Source organism: Octopus bimaculoides, chromosome 3, assembly GCF_046866305.1.
Source record: "Octopus bimaculoides isolate indiv1 chromosome 3, ASM4686630v1, whole genome shotgun sequence".
Classification (NCBI taxonomy): domain Eukaryota; kingdom Metazoa; phylum Mollusca; class Cephalopoda; order Octopoda; family Octopodidae; genus Octopus; species Octopus bimaculoides.
The window spans coordinates 132303566-132309924 of record NC_142930.1 but is presented as its reverse complement, the minus strand read 5'-3'; the positions used below and the strand labels follow the sequence as shown (position 1 = coordinate 132309924).

General features: G+C 39.0%; 1 protein-coding gene across 4 annotated transcripts in view; it reads left to right on the top strand.

Moving 5' to 3' along the window:
* The window catches only part of LOC128247278 (uncharacterized), a 152210-nt gene extending 146484 nt beyond the window's left edge, over positions 1-5726 (top strand). The window contains exons 2-3 of one of the 4 annotated variants that reach the window (XR_016241204.1): positions 1114-1244; positions 5451-5726. The gene's annotated coding sequence lies outside the window, so the exon portion shown is untranslated. The remainder of the gene's footprint in view (positions 1-1113; positions 1245-5450) is intronic. The other 3 variants (XR_016241203.1, XR_008263635.2, XR_016241206.1) reach the window with 3 other exon arrangements.
* Positions 5727-6359: the final 633 nt, after the last annotated feature.

Here is a 6359-nt window from a genome sequence, read left to right as displayed (position 1 = left end):
AACGATATACACGAGGTTACATTATACATACATACATACTATACACATTGCAATTTTGTGGTATCGTGTTTGGTCTGTCTCACTGCGAAGTATCTGGAGCAAGTGTCTTCTCCTATAGCTTCAGAAGTGTGACTGTAATTAAAAAGTTCGCTTGGCAGCCATGGGGTTTCAGTTTTAGTCACATTGCGCGGCAACCTGGGCAAGTGTCTTCTACTTTAGCCACGGCCGACCAATGCTTTGAGAGTAGATTTGTTAGGTGGAAACTATGCAGAAGCTCGTCTTGTGAGTGAGTGAGTGAGTGTGTGAGTGAGTGAGTGAGTGCGTGCGTGCGTGCGAGCGTGTGTCTGTGTTTATGCATATGTGTGAGTGTGTGTGTGGTAGGTCTGAAACTGATTGTCCACCCCCACCTTTTTTCTCAGTCTTGGCTCACGAGATTAATCTTATTTCTTCGTCCTTTTTTTCAATGACGGCGTTCAGCCTTGAACGAGCATGATCAAAAACATTCTAACTATGACCACCATTTCGTTTGAGGCAGTTTTATCTCAAACTATATGATCCATAATCTCTTTTATTTCTTTTCAGCATATTTTTAGGTCGAAGTGTGTATATTTTAGAGAGATTTGGTCGCTACTTCAAGCGGGTCAATCAATCACATTGAAGTTCGCTCCCAAATTATTAAGATTGTGGCTAAGCTGGGATAAACTACGAGTAATTATCGTTTCTCCTAACAAGATTGTGATGTACTTATTTGGTGTTAAGCCGAGCAGAGAAATGGCAGAGTCTGTTTTAGCTTAAAATTTATCCCGTCAAAACAAAGCTTTAATTTCTTATTCTTTTACTTCTTTCCGTGATCTGACTGCGGCCATGTTGGAGCAGTAGAACAAAATCGATCCCAGGATTTATTTTTTAAGCCTAGTACTTATTCTATCGGTGTCTTTTGCCGAACCGCTTAATTATGGGGATGTAAACACACCAACACCGTTTATCAAGCGGTGATGAGGAGACAAACACAGGCACAAAATCACACATACACACACACACACACACACACCTATATATATATATATATATATATATATATACGACGGGCTTCTTTTCGTTTCTGTTTACCAGATCCACTCACAAAGCTTTGGTCGGCCCGAGGCTATAGTGGAAAACCCTTGCCCTAGGTGCCACGCAGTGGAACAGAACCTGGAACCATGTGGTTGAGAAGTAAGCTTCTTACCACACGGCCACGCCTGTACGTATGTATATTATTATTATTATTATTTTTATTATCATTATTATTATTATCATTATTATTATTATTATTTTCAGATGCTAAGATAGCAGCTGGCAGAATTTGTTAGCACGCCGGACGAAATGCTTAGCGGTATTTCGTCTGACACTGCGTTCTGAGTTCAAATTCCGCCGAGGTCGACTTTGCCTTTCATCCTTTCGGGGTCGATAAATTAAGTACCAGTTACGCACTGGGGTCGATGTAATCGACTTAATCCGTTCGTCTGTTCTTGTTTGTTCCCTCTATGTTTAGCCCCTTGTGGGCAATAACGAAATAGGTATTTCGTCTGTAGCTACGTTCCGAGTTCAAATTCTGCCGATGTCAACTTTGCCTTTCATCCTTTCGGGGGTCGATAAATTAAGTACCAGTTACGCACTGGGGTTGATGTAATCAACTAGTCCTCCCCCCCCCCCCCAAAAAAAAAAAAATTCAGGCCTTGTGCCTATAGTAGAAAGGATTATTATTATTATTATGATTACTATTAAGGCAGTGAGTTGGCAGAATCGTTAGCCCTCTGGACGAAATGCTTAGCGGTATTTCGCCCGTAGCTACCTTCTGAGTTCAAATTCCGCTAAGGTCGACTTTGCTTTTCACCCTTTTGGCGTTTGTAAATGAAGTACCAGTGAAACACTGGGGTAGAGGTAATCGACTAGTACCCTCCCCCAAAATTTAAGGTATTGTGCCTTTAGTAGAAAGGATTATTATTATTAAATATATTGGGTTTAAAAACGCTAAAAGGATTAAATAGTTTTTTCAAAAAGAAAAGAAAAAGCAGTTGATACTGTCAATTTCCCTAGAAAACTATTACTGAACGACATTTCAGAAAATACAAAAGGATGACTTGTGAAAGGCTTCCTGACAACCTCATTGAGAAAAGAATGAAGCAATATGCTTAGTTTTGTGGATCGAGTTTATCTTTTGAAAGACAATGTCTAAGAAATAGAGTATACATACATACATAATACATACATAATACATACATACATACATACATACACATATGTGTGTATGTATGTATGTATGTATGTATGTATGTATATTGTTGTTATTTAATAGCTGAGTCATGGAGGGAGGGCGTAGTCTTCTTACTTACTGATGCTGCCTCGTGTAGCAGACATTCTTCGCCGAGATACGTTGCTTGTAGAAAATAGTTTTACTAGCACATGTAATTTGGTGAGACCTAAGATATTATGAATGAGTGAAATTGCATAAAGTCGTTTAAAACGAGGAGGAGGAGGGGGGCGGAGGGGAGGAGGGGATGGGGAGGAGGAGGAGGCGGAGGCGGAGGCGGAGGAGGAGGGGAGGAGGAGGAGGAGGGGAGGAGGGGAGGAGGGGAGGAGGGGAGGAGGAGGAGGGGAGGAGGGGAGGAGGGGAGGAGGAGGAGGGGAGGAGGGGAGGAGGGGAGGAGGAGGAGGGGAGGAGGAGGACGCGGAGGGGAGGAGGAGGAGGAGAGCGCGACATGATAAATTATATAATGACATGGGAATTTATTGCAGTGAAATTTAACGGTTTAAAACAAGAAGGAAAGCATATTCGGTTTTCATATTTCCAATGAATTTGCCAAAATTTACAGCAAAGAAGATTTTTGAAAATAAAGTATTAAAAAGAAAATAAAAAGTATAAAATCTATCAGATTTAAGGTCAGAATGTCCAAATCTTTATCAATCCAAATAACGGTGAATTCCTCCCATTTATGTCTTCATGTTCTTATAGGAAAAAGTGAAAACAAAACTTTTCTAACTGTGGCACACTGTCAGGAATTAATGTATGTTTATGACAAGACTGCATAAACTACTTTAAAGACCCTGCCTTCAGTGACCTGGCTAATACTAATAAAATACAATTTTGTCAATGCGAGGAGCCATTTCGTCGGTTTCTGTTAACTTATTTTCCATCCCCCGCCCAGAAGCCTTGCTTTCTAAGCAAATCCTCCTCTCAAATAAATTTCAGTTCTCCGACTCCAGTTATATTCTACTTTTCTTCCATTCCTTCTGTTGCTAGTGTAGTCTGTTACTCTAAATTTCTCGTTCCAGCTCTTGTCAATTCCAATTTCTCATAAATCTACACTCCACGTTTCGTGGCATAGTGGTTGTGATAGGAATCCCACCATACTGTATATATATATAAATATATATATACTTAATGCTAGTCTGTCTACTTGGTATTTTTTCCCTCAAACCTCTATCTTCACTCTTAGTCAATAGTACACTCACAAGTACGGCCCCGACTTTCACACTGGATACAAGAAATGCAAAGCAATACTTTAGTCTGGACTTAACCGCGATGGCTGAAAACAAAATAAAAGATCAGCCATAACCTAATTTGCTGGTTTAGTGTTTTCCGTAACTGAAGGGGAATAGTACAGCAATATCTCATAACATGGAGGCCATACTTGAAGGCTATCTTCGCATTGTAACATCGAAGACACACAGAGGTGGTTTATGTTGCCAGCTCTGGGCCCATAGATGTAACTAAGGCTCTGCATTATAAACAAACGAAACACTCCTCAGTCATTACGATGGCTTGGCGAGTAAATCTGCACTTCAGTTTCTGTTTTAGGTTATGCTTATTTCATTTCATTTATGCTGTTAATATCTTAAGAAACTCTTCCTCCTGTACAACTGTGCTTGTTGGCACTTTTAACAGTATTCACTCCAATGCAGATGTTACAATCCTTCATTCCTTCTTAACTTTCCGTTCACACACGTCATCCACATGCAACCCATACAACACAAGCCAATCCTGTATTGCCTCTGTGGATACACATCTCTAAAACATCTTTTAGTGGAGCTCATGACATTCTTGACTCCTTCAATGGCACAATCAGAAGGGGTATTCATATCAAGAAAATAATCTCTCTAATTTTAATCTCTCTGGTTTTGAACATCATGCATTCAAAATCCCTAAAGTCGCAACAAATGCCGGCCATCATAATCTGAGATAATCTCAATTGGAGATTCCATATAACAAAGTTAAAAAGCTACAACTCAAAGACAAGCCTTTCTCTTCAGAGCCAGAAACTGTTTCAGTTTTTGTCTCTCAGCAAAGATCAAATAAGATCCATGTTGTAACGTCGATCCGGGACTGTCTTGTTGTTACGCATACAAAAACATCTTTAAGGCTATGTAACTTAAATCTTTGGCCCAAATATTTGCTATTTCCTCTCTTGGCCTATGTTACGGTTACCACTACGGCCTCTGAACAATAAAGTTTCTCTTTCTTCATCAATCCCCAGTCTCACCTTCTAGGTTCTGTAATTACCACTAAACCCAATCCTTAAACAACATAACCATCTAGAAATCCACCACCACCACCACCACCACTACGAGTTATTTCCTACTAATGTTCATGTTGAACATAAACTGCATCAATTTTAGAATCCCAGAGGACCTCAGAAGGTCATGGTACAACTTCTTTCTTCTGACTAACTCATAAAAAGAACCCCTGAGATCTAGTGATTGGTGAAAATAAACCAAGCATGAAGTAACCCTCCCTTCTGCTGATTACAGGGGAAAATAATATCTAGCAGAGATAATTATTTATAGCAAGAGGAAATTGGCCCTGTGTGAGTTAACTATTTGCTAGAGACAGACATAAGCCGTACAAATGGAAGTGTAATAGCGACTCTGAAAATCCTTTCAGCTAAATTTCACTGAGTAATAAACTGATAATCTAAAATGTTAGATGTTAAGCAGCAAATTGAAATCAAAAGACACGATAAAGATTACACAAGCTGTGTTGTAGTTTAAACTCGGATCATCAGATTTATAATCAAAGGCATTTTATCCATGATCAATCCGTCTTAAATCTAATCTGCTCTTCCTTTTTCTAAAACAAAAGAGTGTGACTGACTGAGGAAAGTTTGGCTGTTATTTCAAGCAGATCAAGAATAAAAGTTACTTTTGTTGGTTTGTAACGTGTTTTTTTATATTGGGCCCCTAGACCCTTTTCCTTCCTTTCCCGGGCAAGTGCTCAGCGTGCCTGTGCCTTAAGACTTCACTACCCATGAATATACAGATAGATTTTCTGAGTCATAAATTATAATTATTTCTACACACACACATTATATACATTGTTGTGTCTGGGGAGAGTCATTCTCTTTTAGTGCCTTATTATTTAACATACTCATCGGTAAAGTTTCCACTCATTTACTTATTTATTTTTCCTATAGGAAGACACAAAATATGCTTCAACACACGAACTCACATAAAGAATCTTGGAAACCAAATCCAAAAACGAAGTATGTATATATATATCTATATATAATGAGAGGTATTGGTGTCAAGAAGACCCAAAGATGTCAGGTAATGCTGAGTAAGTGCCATGGACAGACTAATTCTAGCACTTCTTTATTTGAAGATTATTAAAACAAAAATTCAAAATTACTGAACAAAACTATTTGACTACTGTTGCTTTTTGTTAAATTGACATTAGAGTGCATAATGGTTCTGAGATCAATATATTTATGTTATATTGAACGTCTAGCTGATTTCAGAAGAACCATAGTTGCCTACACCAATGAAGAAATAGAAAATGAATAAAAGTTTGTTTGGCACGCTCTTCACGCGTTCCAAAGAATTGGTTCTTCTACCGTTCTTAAAAGATTAATGATGTAAGATCTCTCCCAATGGTTCATCTTTGTGATGGAGTTTAAATGGAGCGACGTATTAAGCAGTTCTGTTGCTTAGCTCCGTGTTAGCTCTGGTATTACAGGTCTACATTCAAAGGCAGCCATGGCCTTTTATGTAAATGTATCTCGTCTTCATTATCCAACGTGTAAAGCAGGCGAGTTAGCAGAATCGTTAGCTCGGCGGACATAATGCTTAGCGGCGGAATTTCTTCCGGCTCTTTAAGTTCTGAGTTCAAATTCCGCCTAGGTCGACTTTGCTTTTCGGCATCTCAGGATCGATAAAACAAGTATCCGTTGAACACTGGGGGAGGAGGGGGGCTCGATGTAATTGACTTACCCCACTCCCTGTGTATGAGTGTGTTTTAAGATAATGTCATTTGGGGGAAATTTGCTGCTATATTTAGTTGTTTGTTTGCACACAATATACGAGAAACATTTTATTTTACCTCA